At 36.4% G+C, this 21,708-nt stretch overlaps 1 long non-coding RNA gene across 17 annotated transcripts in view; it reads left to right on the forward strand.

The window, feature by feature from the left end:
- LOC107129819 (uncharacterized) overlaps positions 1 to 21,708 on the forward strand; it is a 499,418-nt gene that overhangs the window by 345,292 nt on the left and 132,418 nt on the right. For 3 of the 17 annotated variants that reach the window (XR_012435058.1, XR_012435060.1, XR_012435068.1), the window contains one exon: positions 18,001 to 18,113. The exons of 12 other annotated variants lie outside the window; for them this stretch is intronic. This is a non-coding gene — a long non-coding RNA (uncharacterized lncRNA). Of the gene's footprint in view, positions 1 to 3,622; positions 3,732 to 18,000; positions 18,114 to 21,708 lie in introns of those variants that run through there. 2 more of the 17 variants (XR_012435070.1, XR_012435066.1) reach the window with 2 other exon arrangements.

Consider the following 21,708-nt stretch of genomic DNA (forward strand, 5'->3'; position numbering starts at 1 on the left):
GGACTGGTGGGGGATTTAGTAAAAGTGAAAAGAAAGGAGAAGTTAAAATCTGAAGCAAAGCAGACTTTTCAGAAATAATTTATTGTTCCTCAGTTATACAGAGCCTTCATATGTAGAGAAAGGTTAACCTTAGATAGAGCTTGCCCTGCATATCAGTAATCTTTATTATTGAGACACAACAACTTTATTTCATAATCATTTTCTTCCGGCCAACCAGCTGTGATTACTCAAGGAAGATTAACTAAAACCTGATGGATTTCAGCCCCTATTCAGCAATGCCAGCCAAATACTATAATTACACAGGATGCAGGCTGAGATAATGTCGACCTTGTACTTAGAGATAGTCCTAGATAAGTGGAACGGTCAGATTTGCAGGTCAGGTTTTTCAATCACTGGGGCTGTATCTGTAAAGGGAAAGAGACAGGAAAAGAAGAAGAAAAGCAAGCAAAAATCCTCTCATCATTTTAGCCATCCTGAAAGAAGGCATTTAATAAAGACAAAGACTTCAACAGACAGGAGTGGGTTCACCAGTGCAGATCTTAGAAGCTGTGTGGAAGATGTATAGTTCCTAAAGTAAAATGTCATCTCTGCCCCTCCTGAGTCCATGTGTTATGTGGATGGGACGTGTGTGAGCCTTTCCATTTGGCAGTTTGCACTTCACGCTGCTGATGTTATGAAATTTACATTAAGTTGGAAAAACAGTCTTTGTCATACTTTGTCCTTTTGGAGGAAATGGATTTCCTTAACAAGAGCACCACTTTATTTCCCCTATGAATTCAGATACAGAAAACGTTCCTGAATGGCATTCTACCAAATAGAAAGGCTGCTAAGGAAGGGCTTATTATTCTAAAAATTTTAATGACCCAGAAGCAAAATATTTTTGGTCCTTATATTGTAGACATAAATGCTTAAATTCAGATTTCAAGTGCCAAGACCTCTGAGATATTACTGTTGGAACTTAACCAAAGATGAGGGATGCAGGAGGTATTTGTTAGTGGTTAATGAATAATTCCTTAAATCATTTGGTTATTAACTAGTTCAAAATGCCTCACCTCTAGAGCTTTGTAATTTTATTAAACTACGCAAAAGTTTCCCTGCTTTAATAAACTTTATGTGAAATGTGAAAATATTTTACATATATCAAATGTGCTTTCCTTTTAATGATTTCTGAGATGCTGCATATTCAGACATTTGTGCCTTTGCCCGTGAGCCTTCTTTTTTAAGGGATAGCTTCGTTCCCACTCATTTTCTCCTAGTGAACTCCTATTCATTTTTCAAAGCCTACATCAGGACAGTATGTTTTTGTTATTTTTATTATAATGTTTCTTTTTCTTTATTCTAGTAATTAATTGCCCCTTCCCCTTTGTGTTCATGGTATAATAGTCCTTCCTCCATTATACTGTGTATTAATAATAATAATTATTATTACTGTAATAATATTGCTATTATTATTATTATTATTATTAGTTAATTGGCCATTTCTCCAGCTAGAGATCTTTAAGGACATTGATGGTGGCTTATTTTTCTTCGATCACTAGCATAAAAGAACCAGGAACATGATAGGCATTTAATAAATATTTTTTTGAAGGCATGAGTACATAAGTAAATAGTGAAGTTATTCTAAAGAAACAGGTTAGTTTTCAGTACTGCTGCTAAATTTTGAATCTTTCAAAATATCAGAGAAGATTGTGTTTTTAATATGTAAGGCCAATTGTAGAGTAGGAAGCTACTGAAAATAACATTGGTCTTAAGAGTATGTTAGAACACTTCCTTATTCTTCATGCATCCATAGAGAAAAGGAAAAGTCTTCTTAACTCTCCAGAAGAATTAATAAGAGGAGCATTTCTAATTTCTTTCCACCCACTCACTCACTCTCCTTCCACTGACCATTGAAAATGGGGGAAGAGAAAAAAGTATGATTGGCTAAAGTTTTTCTGGATCCTCCCCAAATTTCTTTGGCTCTGCTCTTTACCTTCTGGCAGTCTCAACAGAGGAAACCAGCATCTTTAGATGAATGGGTGCTATGGATTGATTGTGTCCTCTCAAATTACTGTGTTGTGAACTTAATTGCCAATGCAATAGGGTAGGGCCTGATGGGAGGTTTATAGGTGGAAGAGACTAATGCTGCTATAAAAAGGTCTTGAGGGAGTGAGTTCTATCTCTTCAGCTTTTCTGCCATGTGAAGACATAGAGTTTGTCTCTCTCTTGCTCTTCCATCTTCTGCTGTGTTAGGATGCAGCAAGGAAACCCTGATCAGATACTGGAATCTAGATCTTGGACTTTGCAGCCTCTAGAACTGTGAAAATACAGTTCTAGGGGCCTGGTGTGGTGGCTCACAACTGTAACACCAGCACTTTGGGAGGCTGAGGTGGGCGGATGATGAGGTCAGGAGTTTGAGACCATCCTGGCCAACATGGTGAAACCCCTGTCTCTATTAAAAATACAAAAAAATAACTGGGTGTCATGGTGGGCGCCTATAATCCCAGCTACTCGGGAGGCTGAAGCAGGAGAATTGCTTGAACCCAGGAAGCAGAGGTTGCAGTGAGCCAAGAAGAGGCTGTTGCACTCCAGCCTGGGTGACAGAGAGAGACTCTGTCTTAAAAAAAAAAAAAAAAAAAAAGGAAAAGAAAAAGAAAAGAAAAGACAGTTCTGTTCTTTATAAATTACCCAGTGCATAGTATTCTGCTTTAGTAGCACAAAAGGAACTAAGGCAATCAGTATTTTCAATGTAGGGTATATTATTAGGCCTGCAGAAGAGTGTGGCTTTATCAGTAACCCAAAGCTGTTCATTTTTATTGATAACAAACGTAATATTTGACCTTAATTTATCTGACTCCTATATTCATCTTTACTAAGTGTCCAGTCTCAGGTAGGGGAAAGGAGGTATTAATTATTGTACTCTGCTACCACCAAATAAATCCAAAATAATGTCTCTAGTTGTCCATTCCCAGAATATTGTGGAATTATAAAATTTTAGTGAACTCTTACTATGAATACACTGTAATTAATTCAAATTTAATATTTTAAATTACAGAATTGAGGCAGAGATACCAAATAATCTTATTTACTAAAAATATTATTTCAGAATCCCTTAATTGTCTGCCTTTTCAGAGAATGACATCAGGCACGCAGGGCTTGTAGAGGTCTAAACTGTCATCCAATACAAGAGTTGAATAGAGACCACATTCGAGTTGAAGACATTAAGCCATCTTCTTTCAGCCTGAATCTAGTGATCAGAAGCTCACTAACTCTTGATGCTTCCTGCTTGCTAGTTAGATAACTCCAAAGATTAGAGAGTACGTTATTTTAGTGAGTAATTTTTTTTCTTTTAAATTCTTCTAATTTTACTCTCTGGTGGAACATAAGCAATCTATTTTATATTTTTTCCACTATAAATCTTTATATTGTAATGTTATTTCTTTGAAATCAGGGATCATATATCTTTCATATGCATATCCTCTTTCTCTGCTTAATATTAATATAAAAAACATCTTTTGAGCACTAGGCACTGTGCCTGGTGTTTGTCACAAAAATGAATAAGATATGATTCCTTTCCTCAGGAAGGATATACAAAAAAAAGGCTATACAAAGTATATATAAAGAAATGCAGACAAGCCGTGGTATAAATTGCTGTAATGAAAGCATGTACAAAATGCTAAAGGAAGCTGAGAAAGAGAGCATCTAATATGGCTTAGGAAAAGAGGTTGACCTAGCCATGAAGAAATTTTTGGGTGAGTCTTAAAAGATAAATTTTCCTGGCAGAAAAAGAGGGGAAGAATTTTGGAGTCAGTGAGATCAGCATGTCCAAAGGCACAGAGGAAAGACAGTTTGCAGCACACATAGTAAACATCAGTGTTCAAGGTTGCTGAAGTGAGTGAGTGTGTGGAGGGTGGCAGAAGAGCCCAGAAATGAAGGCGCTCAGAGCATGAATGGCTTCCTATAACCTACTAAGGATGTGGATATTGACTTAAGGAAAGAAAAGCCACATTAAGATGTAGAATAGGAAAGTGGCTATGTTACATATATTAGAAAAATCACATAAGCAGTAGTACAATGGAAATGTGATGAAATTAAAAGCAGGAAGATCATTTAGAAAGTTCTTGTTTGCTTGTTTGTTTCTCTTTGGATTTTTGCAGTCGTACAGATGACTGCTGAATAAGGGACAGTGGGAATGCAGATTACAAATAAAAGATGGACATGAAGGGTTTTTAGCATGTAGAGTATATAGGATTTGTGGTTAGATAAAGGTGGGATGAGGGACAGAAGAGATTTAGGAAATAAAAGAAGTTTGTCCAGGTTTGGTTTCTTCGGAGGTGTTCAGGTAAAAGAAAGTTCAGAATAATACAAGCAGTAAAGGCATGAATCTTGGAAGAGAGTTCCAAGACTGATAATATTATAGAATTGGGAAGCTCTAACATATGAGTAGTACTTGAACCATAGAAATGTGCAATGCAAGAAAATGCCATGATCAAGACCCTGGGGAACATTGGCACTTCAGAGCCTATTACAAGAGAAGGCCAGCAAAGTAGACTTAGAAGAATTGCTCAGAGAGGTAAGAGGAAAACCAAGAGAAATTAGGGTTATGGAGGCCAAGAATGAAGAGATTTTTCTGGAAGTAGAGAGAAGTCCTCATTGTGAGAGAACATCATTTCATGCCTGTGAAATTCCTTGTGGAAAGATATAGGTAAAATTTAAAGAAAAAAAAGACACCATCTAAAATGTTTAAAATACCAGTCTCATAGATTGATGCAACTTTAAAAGCAATTAATGAAAAGAATAAAAAGATAAAAAGGTCATGTTAAACAAGGACTGATACATTAATGGTGGATTTCTTGATGAAGTCATTATCGATCACCCTTACACAAGAGTGATTTGCGTGAGTTGAAATGGTGAAATAAAAAGCAGAGATGCTGTATTACAGACAGTGGCTGAGCTAGAAGATATTATATCAATGAATATATAAAGACTATAAAAAGAATTGAGCTTCTTAGGGTCCTTTACTTGTCTATTTTATTTATTATTTTGCTTTTTCTCCTTTTGAAAAAATTATGCCAAGCAGACTAATACCATACTACATATTAAGATAGGAATATTTGAATTAAACACCCACAGTAGATTTATGGATATGTTTTCAAAATCTCTTTTCACTGATTCTGGGGAACCAAGTAAAATTTGCCAGTCTCAGTCATAATAGAGTCAATGTGACCAACCTTGTTCACTGCCTATGGGAGGATGTATGAACACCATTATCATTTCCAATCTTTCCCCATGGTTTGCCTGAGCAGCCATCACTCATACCTTAAAGGCTTCCAAGATTTGCTACATATTTATATACCCTTCTTGAATATAAAATCCATAATATAAAGTGTGTTATTGAACTGAAAGTTCCCAAATGCCTGTGAAATTTCTTGTGGAAAGTATAGGTAAAACTTAAAGAAGGAAATAAAAAAGACACTCTCTAAAAAGTTTAAAATACCAGTCTAACAGATTGATGCAACTTTAAAAAAATTAATGAAAAGAATAAAAAGATTAAGTGAAAAATGTCTATTCTGTACTTTATAGAATTATTAGGAAGTCCCTATTAATGGCTTAATAATAGTAACAGAAATTTCTGGAAATTAATTGTGTTGGGAGAAAATAGATTTTTTTTCAAATCCCTAAGTAATGCCCAATTTAATGCTCAATTTTTTATTTTGGGCTTTGTCAGTTGGAAAAGAAAGAAGTTAAATTTCCTGGAAATTATATTTGATAATAACACAGTAATTTAATTATCTTGTCATTGTGCAGACTGATATTCAAGAAAATGATGTGTCATGTTAGATGTTTTGCTGACTTACTCTACAACTCAATTACAGCAGTATTTAAGGGCAAAGAGAAAATGGCTAGAAGTTACATTAATTTCATTGCAACTTTGACTTGTAGTTATTTTCCGTCTGATTTGGTAGGAGTTGGCTGAAGCTATTTCATGGAAATGATCCTTATTTTTCTTTTTTAACCCTATGACCTCTTCTTGAAAATAAATCCCTTCATTGACAGGCTCATTCAGAGTTGGTCTCAAATATTTTCCCCATCTCCCAGGTCTTCAATTGGAAACCTGCCTGAATGGCCCTAGGGAATAACAAGCTTCTAACTGCATTACATGATCACTTTTTTTGAAATATATTTTGGTATCCATAGTTTTGATCTTCTATTAAGCAGTTGATTTTGCCATTAAGTTACGTGTCTGTTATGAGTAGATGCTATTTCACTTGGTAGAAAATCCCCAAAGCAGGGCTTCAACAGGACAGACATTCATTTCTCTGTTATAGAAATGAAATCTGAGGGTACTTATTTCAGGTGCGGATGGCACTGTGTGGTGTCAGAGACTGAGGCTCCTTTGGTCTGGCTGCTCCCCCACCCTCAGCACATAATTTCTATCCCACGTTTCAAGAAAGCTCTTCTTGCTGTTGCCCCTTTGTCAGCATTCCAGCCAGCAAAGGGTAGGAAGGGTGGAGAAAAGGCAGGCCTCTCTCACTAAGGATGTTTCTAGAAAATGGCACACAATGTTTACATTTACATTCTATCAGCTAAAACTTAAGCACAGGCCCACACTGGCAGAAATGGAGTCCGGGAAGTGTAGTCTTGACTCCAGGTGGCCACCTACCCAGCTAAACCTGAGAGTTCTATAACTAAGGAAAGAGGGGAGACTGGATCCTGGAGAAAAAACAGTTATCTCTGCCACAGTTTTCTTCTCCCTGCTCAGCCTGTCACGTCATCCCTGCCATTAAATCTCAGTTTGTGGTCTTCCTATTCAACTAGAGCTTTTTTGGATATTAGCCACTCTTTTTCTTTGGCTTTTGGAAAAATGATTTCTTTGCTCTTCTCTTTATATACTGTACTTGTATTTGTGTTCATCATGTTTTTTCTCATCTATTAAATAGTATTCCTTAAGGAAAAAAGTCTTATGTATTCCAAGCCTAGTTGCACAGTTACGCACCCTGAGGAAATTCGGTAATACCATGAGTAAAGTCAGAGGTACATTATTTAGAGATATAAATAAATATTAGTACTGTTCTTGCCAGAACAAGTTTTCTTTAGAAATATCGTAAAATTGGGCTGAGTGTGGTGGCTCACGCCTGTAATCCCAGCACTTTGGGAGGCCGAGGCAGGTGGATCACCTGAGGTCAGGAGTTCGAGACAAGCCTGATCAATATGGTGAAGCCCCGTCTCTACTAAAAACACAAAAAATTAGCCAGGTGTAATGGTGGGCACCTGTAATCCCAGCTAGTTGGTAGGCTGAGGCAGGAGGATTGCTTAACCTGGGAGGTGGAGTTTGCAGTGAGCCGAGATCATGCCTGAGTGACAGAAGGAGACTCCATCTCAACAACAACAACAACAACAACAACAACAACAACAAAAAAAAGGAAAAGAAATATCGTAACATCTATTATGTCTTCCTAGGAAGCTGCTCTGCTCCATTCTAAGTCTTTTGTTTGATGTACTTCTGAGCTCTGCTCTCTGTCAGAGGCACTGTGGTTTTCCATGCATGAGGGACGTCTGAATAGGTGTGTCTTGTAGCCTGGAAGGTGAGATCCAAGAGACAATGTCCTCAGATATAAACTGGGAGAATCCCTGAAAATATCCATTTTCCACAGCAACAATGAAACCAACACTCTATGACTGAACAGTTCTTTATTCTCTCAAAGTACTAGGAAGAGATGTGAGAAAGAGAATAAATACAAATGAATTGGTACATACTTACTGATTGAGATTTTCTAAATCAAGCTCTGACTGTTTTATGGACAGGTTAAAAGCCAATGTGGGGTAAACCAGCTTAATAATAATAATAAAACAGCCACTAGAGTTTCAAGATAAAATACATGACAGCCAGTTAAATTTGGAGTTAAACAGTGAATTTTTTTTTATTATATATATGCCCTATGCAATATTTGGGATATATTTACACTCAAAAAGTTTCTATTTTTCTAAAATTCCAATGTAACTATGTTTCGTGTATTTTTATTTGCTAAATGTGATTAATGTTTTACTCTATCCATGGCACTTTGTAAGACTCTTTTCTCAAAAGGTGGAGAGTATTTCTCTACTCTGCTGAATTGGGGATGGCCTTAGACTTTCTTTGGCCAATAAAACGTGGCCCAAGAAACACTGCAAATTGGGCAAATTGGGGTACCCAGGGTTAGGTTGCACTAGTAGACCCCCCAGATGAATGAAGTTTCTCAGGTGACCCTGGATAAGCCTGCAGATGGACCACTCAGCCAAACCACAGAATCCTGTGAAAGTGCATAGCTATAGTTTTAACCTATTGTATTTGGGGTAGCTTGCTAGGCAGCAATAGATATTTGATATAATTCTGATTAGAATGAGTATTTTTGAGCCATTTGAAATGAGGAATTTATAATATTTATTATAATACTTAGGACAGTGACCTACTGTTTCTAGAAGAATGGCTAGATACTGAATGACTCTTCCAACGCATAATGTATAAATAAGCCTAGATAAAATATTTAAAAATACCATTTTATGAAAGAAACATGTCTGTATTAGCACAAAAAGAAAAATACGAGAAAACAAGAATAAAGTGAAAAAACTAAAAACAACCAGGAGGCACTAGAGCACTGAGGCTAGAACAGATAAGATGGAGCAAGGGCTGAAAATAGCCAAGACACTCATAAAAAGTGACACATTTTATTTTTTTCTTCTCATGCCTGCTCTCACCATTTATGAAGTACAGGTGAAAATTCACAAACCATGTATCTAAATACTTAAAAATTGTACCTGAAGCAAGCCCACAGCTTGGTCATGAATCCCACCAAGGGCCCCACAGCACATTCCCCAGGGATGGCCTTAGAAACTCAGAGGCTAAAGGACCAAATCCTTGCCCAAGCCAACCCTTCAATCTGGTCTATCAAGTTGGTCTTCTGGGGTCAGGCAGGGCAGAAGCTGAGCCCAGGATTCCTGAATCCTGGCAGTGAATGGACCAGGTCAAAACCAGGCTGGAAACTGAGTAGGGCAAGCTCCCAGCTTCATCCTTCCCAGGCTGTTATATAAATGCCCCATGAATCCAGACATCATTCTGAGGCTGAGGAGGGAGGGATAGGCAATCTTAGACAGCAATGGAATTGAACATGGATCACTGAACTGACTGAATATAAATCCTAAATTAACTGAGCACAGACTCAGCATATATCTGTTATCAAACTGGAAGTGACTGAGTTGCTTTGAGGTGACAAGAGTAATTATTTTCTGCTTTATGGTGTTAATAAAACAAGTTAAGGCTGGGCGCGGTGGCTCACACCTGTAATCCCAGCACTTCTGAGGCCGAGGCGGGCGGATCACAAGGTCAAGAGATTGAGACCATCCTGGCCAACATGGTGAAACGTCATCTCTACTAAAAAATAAAAAAATTAGCTGGGTATGGTGGCACGCGCCTGTAGTCCCAGCTACTTGGGTCGAGGCAGGAGAATTGCTTGAACCTGGGATGCGAAGGTTGCAGTAAGCCGAGATCATGTCACTGCACTCCAGCCTGGTGACAGCGTGAGACTCCATCTCAAAAAAAAAAAAAAAAAAAAAAAAAAAAGTTAAATAAATCAGTTAATATAGTGAGTTAGTTAAATGAATGAATGGAAGGAATTATCACAGTGCCTTATCCATAGTAAATACTCAGAGATATTATTATTGCCATTGGTGAAAATCTGGACTCTAAAAAAAACTGAGCTCAATATATGAAATGAAAGACTGCCATTTAGATCTATTTCAGTCATATTATATAAAGTAAACTCACTACAGTTATGAAAAAGGTATATAATGATAATGACTGAGGAATGATACCTCATGCTTGAAATCAAAATAACCAATATTTCTACTATTAAACCCAATATTGGTGGTTTAATTTCAAGGTAACATCATCCATCATATGTAATTCATTCTGTTAGTTTCAATTGTATTATTTTTGCAATTTTTGAATTCATACATTTGCTATGATTTTGTAGTTTTCAAGCTGTATTCTCTGATTTAGTTTTTTTCTATATTTAAGAAGTATCATTAAATAGTTAACACTAGTGGTCCTTAAAACATGTTCTCCAACAAGGATGATTCCTTGCAATTCAAGCATTCAACAAATACATAGTTTATTAAGCAGTGTATTATGTAGTGAATACACAGAGGTGAATTAAATAGACGTAGGCCTTTTTTCTTATGAGGCACAGAATTTATGAACAAGATGACAATAGACAAAAATGTTGAACCTAGAAAGAAGTAAGAGAAAAGTAATAAAATAAATAGGATAGTACAGTACACTTTTATGAGAGGTTTTAAAGTTCCAAAAATAAATTAATGAATGATAAGCGAAAGTCAGAATTTTTCTTTCACATTTGTCTTTAGCTCACCTGAATTTTTACTTTTTATGATGAGAAGAAGAGATGCAGTGTCATTTTTTTCGTCCCATAGGAATACATTGTTATCTCAGGACCATTTTTAATGAGTTCTTGGTCAAATAAAAAGTTTTGTAAATATCTGGATCTGGATTGTGGGTTTAGTTCCATCATTTCAGCAATACCATATTGATTTAAATGCTGTTTATCATATGGTTTATAATAAGACTCAATATCTGGTAAGGCCAATAGCTCACTGGATTCTGGACAAGAGGAACCCTTACCTTAGTCCATGCTTTAGCTGACCCACAGAAGTATTTTGTTTGGATTTGTTTGCATCTTGGTGTTTATATTTTTTTAGCAATCAATTGAGCAAAAGAGAATTATGAGAAGGATTCATGACAACTAAAGCCCCTAAGGCTAGAGGATAAAGGGGCTGAAAGCCACGTACATACATGAGAAAAGGAGAAAAATCAGTTTTGTCCTTGATATGGTTTGGATTTGTGTCCCTGCCAAAATCTTATGTTTAATTGGAGGAGGGCCTTGGTGGGAGGTGATTGGATCATGGGAGTGGACTTCTCCATTGTGGTTCTCATGATAGTGAGTGAGTTCTCATGTGATCTAGTTGTTTGAAAGTGTGTGATACTTCCCTCTTTGTTCTCTCTCTTTCCTGCTCTGCCTTGGTAAAACATGCTTGCTTCCCCTTCACCTTCCATCATGATTGTAAGTTTCCTGAGGCCTCTCAGTCATGCATTCTGTTAAAACTATGCAACTGTGAGTCAACTAAATCTCTTTTCTTCATAAATTACCCAGTATTAGATAGTTCTTTATGGTAGTGTGAGAAAAGACTAATATTGAAAATTGGTACCGGAAGTGGGGCACTGCTATAAAGATACCTGAAAATGTGGAAGTGACTTTGAAACTGGGTAACAAGGAGAGATTGGAACAGTTTAGAGAGCTCAGAAGAAAGGAAGATGTGGGAAAGTTTGGAACTTCCTAGAAACTTGTTGCATGGTTTTGACCAAAATGCTGATAGTGATAAGGACAATGAAGTCCCAGCTGAGGTGGTCTCAGATGGAGATGAGGAAGTTATTGGGAACTGGAGTAAAGGTCACTCTTGCTATGCTTTAGCAAAGAGACTGGTGGCATTTTGCCCCTGCCATAGGCTTCTGTGAAACTTTGAACTTGAAAGAGATGACCTAGGGTATCTGGCAGAAGAAATTTCTAAGCCCCAAAGTATGCAAGATGTGACCTGGCTGTTTTTAAAAGCGTATATTTATACATGTAAATAAAGAAATGGTCTAAAATTGGAACTCATATTTAAAAGAAAAGCAGAGTATGAAAGTTTGGAAAATTTGCAGCCTGGCTATATGGTAGAAAAGAAGAACCCATTTTCTGGTGAGAAATTCAAGTTGGCTGTAGAAATTTGCATAAGTAAAAAAGAGCTGAATGTTAATAGCCAAGGCAATGGAGAAAATGTCTCCAGGGCATTTCAGAGACTTTCATGGAAGCCCCTCCCATCACAGGCCTGGAGGCCCAGGAAGAAACAATGGTTTCCTGGGCCAGGCCCAGGGCCCAGCTGCTCTGTGCAGCCTTAGGACATGATGCTCTGCATTCTGGCTGCTCCAGCTCCAGTCATAGCTAAAAGGGGCCAAGGTACAGCTCTGGTCATGGCTTCAGAGTGTGGAAGCCCCAAGCCTTGGTGGATTTCACTTGGTATTGGGCTTGTAGATATGCAGAAGGCAAGAGTTGAGATTTGGGAACGTACACCGAGATATCAGAGGATCTGTGGAAATGCCTGGATGTTCAGGCATATGTCTGCTGCAGGGGTGCAGACCTCACAGAGAACTTCTGCTAGGGCAGTGCAGAGTGGAGATGTGGGGTTGAAGTTCCCACACAGAGTCCCCATTGGGGCACTGCCTAGTAGAGCTTTGAGAAGAGGGCCACCATCCTCCAGATCCCAGAATGGTAGATCCAACAACAGCTTGCACTCTGTGTCTGGAAAAGCTGCAGACACTCAATGCCAACCCGTGAAAGCAGCTGGGGGTGCTATACTCTACAAAGCCAAAGGGGTGGAGTTGCCCAAGGCCTTGGGAGCCCTCTTCTCGCATCAGCATGCCCTAGATGTGAGACATGAAGTCAAAGGAGATTATTTTGGAGCTTTAATATTTAATGACTGTACTGCTGAATTTCAGACTTGCATGGGACATGTACCCCTTTGTTTTGGCTAATTTCTGCATTTTGGAATGACAGCATTTACCCAATGCCTGTACCCCCATTGTATGTTGGAAGTAACTAACTTGTTTTTGATTATACAGGGTCATAAACAGAAGGGACTTACTTTGTCTTAGATGAGACTTTGGACTGTGTGCTTTTGAGTTAATGCTGAAATGAGTTAAGACTGGGTGACTGTTAAGAAGGGATAATTGTATTTTGCAATGTGTGAAGGACCTGAGATTTGGGAGGGACCAGGGATAGAATAATATGGTTTGGATTTATGTTTCCACCCAAATCTCACATCGAATTGGAGGAGCCTGGTGGGAGGTGATTGGATTATGGGGGCGGGTTTCCTCCACACTGTTCTCTTGATAGTGAGAGAGTTCTCATGAGATCTGATGGTTTAAAAGTGTATGGTGCTTCCCCTTTTACTCTCTCATATGGAAAGATGTGCTTTGCTTATCCTCTGCATGTTGCTGTGATTGTCAGTCTTCTGAGGCTTCTCCAGCCATGAGGAACTTGAGTCAATTAAACCTTTTTTCTTCATAAACTATTTAGTCTCAGATAGTTCTTTGTAGCAGCATGAGACAAATACAATCCTAAAACCCACAACAAAGTTTTACTTTGTATTTAAAGTTGAATGCTCTAAATGAGTCAAAATAGTGTCCAAGAAGACTGGGTGCCCCAACTAAATGTACTTGTTCCTTCCCATTTGCTTGGGAAGTAATTTTGGGAAGCATTGGAACTTCCTGTAAGGATTCAAGTTAGACTTCAGAAAGAAATCTGTTCACCTTGTGGGACACAGTAAAAGACTCTGATCATTTCTCTGAGATTTGACCTCTAGAATTTTGTTCTAAAATGTATCTACCACTTTTTATAATCAGATATGGTAAGACACACAGACACAGAAGCGAAGAAGTTTATATTCCCAGTTTGCTAGAAACAGGAGGCAGGGCATGCCAGACAGGCCCACGTGGGGAAACCCCAGGGTCGTTTAAGCGGCAAAGAGAGTGAGGGGAAAGCATGGGCAAGAGTCTTTATTGTGGTTTTCTTGGGAAGGAATTGGCAGGCTAGGAGAGCAGCTGAGCAGCTTTGGGATTGGCTGGTTTGAATAATCTCAGCAAACTTCAGGGTGTAAGGACTGCCCCTGCTTTCCTAGAAACTGGCCCTGAAGGGATATTAGGGCAGGGAAATAGAGAGCTTGTCAGAGGAGGTAGTAGGGCATATGGACCATGGGTTGGTTGGTTCACATATGAAAGGCATGGCCTCAGGACAGTAATTAGCTTTGTTTAGGAATTAGCTAGCCCTGGACAGGGAAGTCTCTCCAGGATCAGTAAGATCCAAACTTCAGAGTATTATAAAATACAGACAATTAAAAAAAACAGAACCACTATAATACAAATCTGTACATCACTTTTTTCTCTCGACAAAACCTGACTCTTAGATTAAAATCATATGTTTCATAGTTCTTGCACCTAAAGTGAGCATCAACAGACGATCTTGAAAGTTTGAAACCAAACAAACAATTGTTCTTTTCTTGGATGAGTCTGGCCCTCCCCATGAAGCATGCCTCCACCTCAGCTGGGGGAGAACTATGAGAATGATTGTGAATGACAAATACAATGGATAGTTTTTCAAAATACTATTCCATAATCAAGTAGTTTAAAACCATTGATTAAAGTAACAGCTAATGACGAGTTATTCATTGCATGTTTATTCCTTTATTTTTTGCTACTAAAGTTCAAGTTAATATGCATGAAGATTGAATCCATGGAAGTAATTCACCAGCATAATGACTATCATATTAAATGCATGCTTAATATGGTATAGATAATTTTGTCTTTGGCATACTTATAATTCCATCTACCTCTAGGAAACTGATCATTGAGAAATATTACTATAAATTTGGTGATACAACAGAAGATATTAACGGTCATGATCAGATTCACTTTTTAGAACTATAATCCTACAGCAGAAGTCTGAAAAGTACACTTAATGGGCCAATCTGGCATGACATCCATTTTCGTAGATAAAGTTTTATTGGAGTACAGTCATGCCAATTTAATTTATGTATTATGTATCTCAGTTTTCATACTACATCAGTAGAATTGAGTAGTTGAAATAGAGACCTCTTACCTGAAGAGCTTAAAATACTCTCTAGACCGTTATGAAAGAAGTTGGCTGACTCCTGCGCTAGAAGATAGACTGAAATGAAGGTGAAAATATTTGAAAATAAAATACAATGAAAATGAATAAAAAAGTTATTGTTGTGGTAAGACAAATGATAAATTGAGCTAAGGAAGTAGCAACAGGAAGAGAGAGAGATCAGATGATATAGAATTTGGTGACTGACTGGATAGATCATGAAGGCAAGGAAAAGACCAAGATGAGTCTGATGACAGGGTGGAAGTTGGTGCCATTAACTGAGGTAAGAACCACATGATAAACAGTAAATGAGTGTGGGTGGTATATATGCATGACTGTATTGTAAAATAAGCATTGGGCGGTGGCTATGTATAAGAGTAGAATGAAACTCATGAAGATTTGGAATAACCATCCTATGTCCAAGTGAGACCTTTGAAAACATGTTTATCTCATTTGGACATAGAATCATGCATTTAAAGCCCAAGTGATTGACCAAGACTCTACTTGAATAGGATATCAATTAGCTCATAATATAAGGCTATTGAATTTGGCTTTTCTTTATCGTTGTATTTAAGTATTTTTTCCTCTTTTTCAAAAACATTTTTAAAATATCAAGGATAAAGAGTAATTCCAGCATTTCTAATAAAAGTAGAGGCAATTTTTTTTTTTTTTCCTATTCAGTGATGTAAACTTCCAAAAAAAAAAAAAAAAAAAAAAAGAATCTGGAAGAAAAAGAGCAAATTAAATACAGGGAGTAAGTAGAAGAGAGGAAATAAATATGAAGGCAGAACTCGAACAGTAACAAAGAACAAATAGAGAAATCAAATAAACTAAAAGTTTGTTCTTGAAAATTTACAAAAGCGTAACTAGATTGGTGAAAAAAAGAGAACATAATTTGCAATAATTTGAGCATATTAAAATAGTAAAGGAGAAAATTTCTGTTTGGGGTGATGAAAACACTTTAGAAATAGGTGTTGGTGATGTTGTACAACATTGTAAATGTAGTTTATGCCACTGAGTTGTATACATAAAAAGATTAAAAAGTAAATTTTATGTTATTTGTATTTCACCACAATAAAAAGGATTTTTAAAAAGGAGAAAATATAATTGAATTACTTTTAGTTAAGTTTAGGTAATGAGCATTAGAGCCATAACTTGGATTTCTGAATGTAATAAAATTTTAAATGAAAAATAATAATTAGATCTTGTTATTGCATTTCCATTTGGCATGTGCTCCTTTTTCAGTGCTAGTGTAGCATTATAGAGTTCCATGGAGACACTCATCATACAAGTGTTAAAGAATAGAAGAAAACATATAAATGCTACATCTGCCTTTCTTTGTCAGACTCCTTCCCCAGTGGTCTGGCTGTTCAGAACTGCCCCAAGCTGACTTGTTAAGCAGGTCCCTCTCATTTCATAATAGGGACATTGCTATAAAATGACTAATGATTCATGTCTTCTTCTCTTCAGACTTAGAGTCTACAGTTTTGCACATTTTGATTATTTGATATATTTACCCATCCACCTATGAATATGAAGAAAATGTTTTTATATTCCTTTACTACCAATGGAATCAATTAAGGTCACTAAATCCATTTCTTTGTCTGTGATTAAAAGAGGTAGGCATTTAGAAGGAGCTAGGAAGGGAATTCTCTCACACCAGTGTCCCTCCTAGGAAATCATCAAAATGACGAATATCTGGCCCTGAAAGCTGACATCGTAATCACCTGTTATGGTTACTTTTTCTGTCTGACAAACTATCCCTAATTTAGCAATGTAAGAAAACAATCATTTTGTCATGCTCATGGATTCTGTGGCTCAGAAATTTGGAAGGCGCAGCATTGAAGGCTTGCCTCTCCTCTATAACGTCTGAGTTCTCAGGCCAGGAAGATTCAAAGGGTAGGGTTACCTTGAGGACTAGAGACTAGAATCATCTGAAGGCTCATTCATTCAAATATCTGGTTCCTGGGCAAGGAGAACTAAAAAACCAAGACTGCCAAAAGCAATGCCTACGTTTGGTCTTGCCATGTGGCTTGGCCTGATAGCCTGGCAACCTCTGAGTACATGGTGGCTCAGGACTCCTAGTACCAGTGCTCCAACTGACAAGTTAGAAGCTTCACTGCTCTTTCTGACCTAGTCTTGGAATTCATGCAGCTTCGCTTGGTTGCAAATGAGTCATAAGTCCACCCGTATTAAAGGAGGGGATTCACAGAACACCACTTTTTGATGAAGGTAGAGAGCATGTCATAAATGAGAATGTGAGATAAGACATATTTTTGCTACCATTTTGGAAAATTTAGCCTGCCATACTATATGATTTCTAGTTATCTTCCTATTCAGTTATTCACTTTCCATAATTCAGTATGACTAAAACTACTTGAAATAGAATTTGAGCATTCAACCTTCTTCTACTTTCATCTTCATTTCACCCTGGCCTCTGTTGCTTTAGTATTCTATGGTTGTAAGGCTAAGCACTAAGCAGAAGATCAACTTTTATAATGTATAACATTTTGTTTTTTGTGGGTGTGTTTATTTTTCATGGCTTTCCAGTTCTGAAGAAGGAAATGTACTGTTATGACTATAAAGATGTCCTGCTGAATGTCCTCCTGCTTGGGAAAGTAAAACTCAATGTAGAAAAAGTATCGCTAATCAAATCTACAAGTAAGATTTACTTTGATGAGGAATTTGATGCTCAAGAAATATTTTCTGCCTTTTATTGTAAATTTATAATCCTGAATTAGATTTCAATGAAAAGAGGAGCCATATTAAGCCACTCTTTAAAAATAAATCATGTATTGTTATGATTTTATTTCAAGATGTGAATTTCAGTTGTAAATTAATTCATTCTGCCAATGTTTGTTGTGTACCACTTCCCTTTCAGACACTATGCTAAATAGGGGTCTGCAATGGTGAATGGAACCCAACGTTCTCTAATGCAGCTTCTAGTCTAGCTGACAGGAGGGTTGGGGATGGGTAATGAGAATCATCACATGAGTAAACACGTAAGTTAATATACTATTCCAGATTGTGGTCAGTAAAGTGAAAGGATAGGATAGAGTCCAACCGGAGAGAAGAAAAAGGAAAGCTCATTTGGATTAGGTAAGTCAGGGAAAAAATATTTGAGAAACTGATGCTTAGCTAATACTTGATGGTGATAAATCACAACAAGTTAGACGAATTTAGTGTGAAAATTTGTTTAGGTAGAGGGAAGAACTTTCTCAGAGGCCCAAAGTCAGGTAATACACTGTATTATTTTATTTTATTTCAGGAGCTATAAACCGAGAAAAGATTGATGAATATTAAGTAGAAGAGTGAGAGGGTCATCTTTGCATTTAAAAAAGATCACTTGCTGTTGCTGTATGGAAAATGAATTGGAGCAGGGTAAGATTGGAGCTGGTTCTTGCTAATGTTTGTGAAGATGGAAAATAACTAGGGAAATAATTTGCTAAGAAGAAGAAATAAAGGACCTTCCAAAATTTAATAATTATTACATAGAATTGGTAATGTACTCCTCATTACTATACTCACCCCATAATTATTACTATGCTCAACCCATAATCTCACCTGAGTGGTACAAAGGGTACTAAGGGTCTATACTCATACAATATCACAACTAGAAATTTTCCCATGCAGCCACTTGCATGCCTCTTGAGCTTTTCTCTTTTGCCTCTGCAAGTAACTTTTTCTAGAGAAAGCCCTCCTCTCTTTAATTATCTGTTGAAATCTTAACCATCTTTCAAGTCCCAATTTAAGTGTTCCCTCCTCCAAAAAGGTTGACTTTTGCTAACCAAATATTTTCTCTTTCTTTACTTTAGCTCTATTGCACTTAATTTTAAATGTTTCTTATGCCATTTTTCTGTTGAGTGCAGGCCTAAATTTACTTGTGTAATGCACCATTCCAGATTCCATTCACCATTGTAGACCCAGGGCTTGGCTGTGTCTGAAGGAGAGGTGGTGCACAACAAACACTGGTGAAATGAATTAATTTCCAACTGAAATTCCAGTCCTGAAACATAATCATCAAAGTGCATGGATGGCTTATTTTAACTCCTTTTTTTCATAAGCCATTCGTCTACAATCAACTCTCCAGTGTGTATCTTCAATGGTGTCTTGATAAGTATTTATTAAACTACATTTAACTTTCAATTTATATGATATTTTAAATTTATTTTGAAAGCGGTTATCTAGGATTTACTCATTTATTTGGATAATATGCACTCTTACTGCCATTCTGAAAGAAAATTTGCATAGATAAAACTGTGTTAAAATAGCACAAACCCGTGAAACAAAAGCATTTAAATATTATTTTCCATCCTTAGATATAATCTAGTAAAGTATCAGTTAAATTGGTGTCCTTTTGTGAATTTATGATTTTATCACTCTTAATGCCTTTAAACCTGTTTTTATTAAAGTAAGCAGTTCAACCGAGTCATTAGGAGGGATTATATGCAAATGTAGTTATGTAGTGTTGTGTAATGTTACTTGATGTTTAGGATGAAATCAATACTCTTAATTTAAGAAATTAAAAAAGAATGAACAGTCAATTGTACAATAGAAACAATATAAAATATGTTGTATTTAAAGTAAAATAAATTTTTTAATTCAGGAAGTTGTGATCAAATACTTGCTACAAGCATTTCATATTAGTTCATAAGGAGTTACAGCTAAGTGACACATCAATAGAAAAACCTTTTTGATTTGTTCAGTCTAATCTAAGCGCTACAAAACTTCCCACAAAGAACTGCCCTGAAGTTCACTTTTATAAGATTATCAATGAAACTTACAGTATATTTCCAGTTCTCACATTTTCCTTAAAATTTGTTAGACTTAAAAAAGAAAACAGAGAGTGCTCTTATTTATTCAATAATAAGTAAGCAAACAAATAACAGGCTAATTTAGATCTCTTTAGAATTTCTTTTGTGTAAGTAGTATTTGTAACAAATAGTTGTCCATTTCACAATTTCGAGTTATAGCAGCTTTTACTATTCAACTTTGTGATTTTATAATGGCTAAAATATAGCAGTACTCAGTAAGATATAAAAAGAACCAGCTATTTAGTGGAATGAGGGTTGAAAAAAGCAATGTATCCCTTCCTCCCTACCTCCCTTTCTTCCTTCCTTGTTCCTTTCCTTTCTTTTCCTTTCCTTTCCTTTTTTCTTTTCTTTTCTATTCTTTTCTCTATTTCTTTCTTTCTTTCTTTCTTTCTTTCTTTCTTTCTTTCTTTCTTTCTTTCTTTCTTTCTTTCTTTCTTTCTTTCTTTCTCTCTCTCTCTTTCTTTTCCTTCCTTCCTTCCTTCCTTCCTTCCTTCCTTCCTTCCTTCCTTCCTTCCTTCTTTCTCTTTCTTTCTTACATTTCTCTTTCTCTCTCTCTCTCATTCACTCACTCTCTTGCTCTTCCTTTTTGTATCCTACTGAGTCTAGCTGATTCAATAAATTAGTTATACTTAAACTGAAAAAAAAAAAAAGAAAAAGAAAAAAAAAGAAAAAAGCAATGCACTAAGTCACATGATTCAAATCTCTTCTTGGTTCCCTCACTTGCAGTTATGTAATCGTGAACCATTTTTTTTCCCTTAATAACATGACTTAGGAAGACTTGTTTTCTTCTTTTGTCCGTAATTATATTGATGGATCAATTAACCATATTGTTTTGTTTTGTCCTCCCTTTCCCCAGATTGCTTCTAAGTATTAAAAAAAAAAAAAAAAAAAAAAAAAAAAAAAAAATCACAGAATCAGCATTCCACTTGGTAGCTAGCAATGGCTTAAAACATGTCAGTGAACTTATTTTTGCTTTAAAATATGGTTATCACTAAGCTTTATTTTTATCTAGGCTGATTGCAGATTAGCATATTTGGAGAAAGGATTAAATATTTTACCTGCTTGCATTGGAAGTAAGTAAAGAGAACTCCTGGATAATATCAGGTGATAGATAATTAGTTTGGTACCTTACAGAGTGAGGTCCAGCCATGAGTATTTTATTACTTAGTAACACAAGTGAGCATTCAGCTTTTGGGTCAACTCAGATACCTAAAAAGCAGCTATTCTGGCACATTTACAACTTGGTGAATAAATTTATGCAATTTTAGGTCCCTCTGCTGATTTACCTGGAAAGGCCATTATGTAAGATAATGAATTCGACAGATGAAAATCAGTGAATGCATTTGCACAATGTCACTTTATATTATAAGGAAAGATCTGGCATTTCCTTACTGAGGCATGTCCATCTTCATGTGATCTACATATTAAAGATATGGCCCCTACTTTGGAATTGCAAACTTCCCTTGATTAATTTTTCTTTGAATATTGCATATATTTAACTTGGGTATTTTAAAACTGAGTCAAGTGCATTTATTAGCCAGATATCATCAAATATTCAGGCTAACATGGTAGTTAATGATGCAAATACAGAAAATATTCATTTTTTCCATTATCTGCATTTCAAAAACTAGATGAATCTCTAATCCAAACATTTCTTAATTGGGGTAAGGGCTGCAACTGGGGTTGGAGTGAAGAAGAAAAGTGGCAAATAGAGTATCTTTTCTTCTTTTAATGTCTACATTTTCAAGAATGATGACCCAGATTATTCTTTTAAACATTCTAATATTCATCAGTAAAAGGAAGCTAACTAAGCAGTTTGTGAGAGGGAGAAAATTGGAAAAAAAAAACGTAGAAAAGACTAACTAAGAAATAAACTGAAATGAGTCAACTAATAAAACATTCAGAAGAAAATAACACACAGATACATCAACAGAAATTGAAAATCATCAAATCCAAGAAGATAATTAAGAGTAGGAACATAGAAGAGATTTGAAACAGACACTTGAAGACCCCCCTTGTAAAAGTCTAGAAAGAATAGAGTGAAAGGAAAAGAAAGAATGAGACAAAAAGTTGAAATTTTAAGAAGATGGGGTTCAAATTACTTTATTAAAGAGTGGTTTATTTGCAACATGGGTTGATGTGACTGATCATCCTGTGATAGT

Source organism: Macaca fascicularis, chromosome 5, assembly GCF_037993035.2.
Source record: "Macaca fascicularis isolate 582-1 chromosome 5, T2T-MFA8v1.1".
Lineage (NCBI taxonomy): Eukaryota > Metazoa > Chordata > Mammalia > Primates > Cercopithecidae > Macaca > Macaca fascicularis.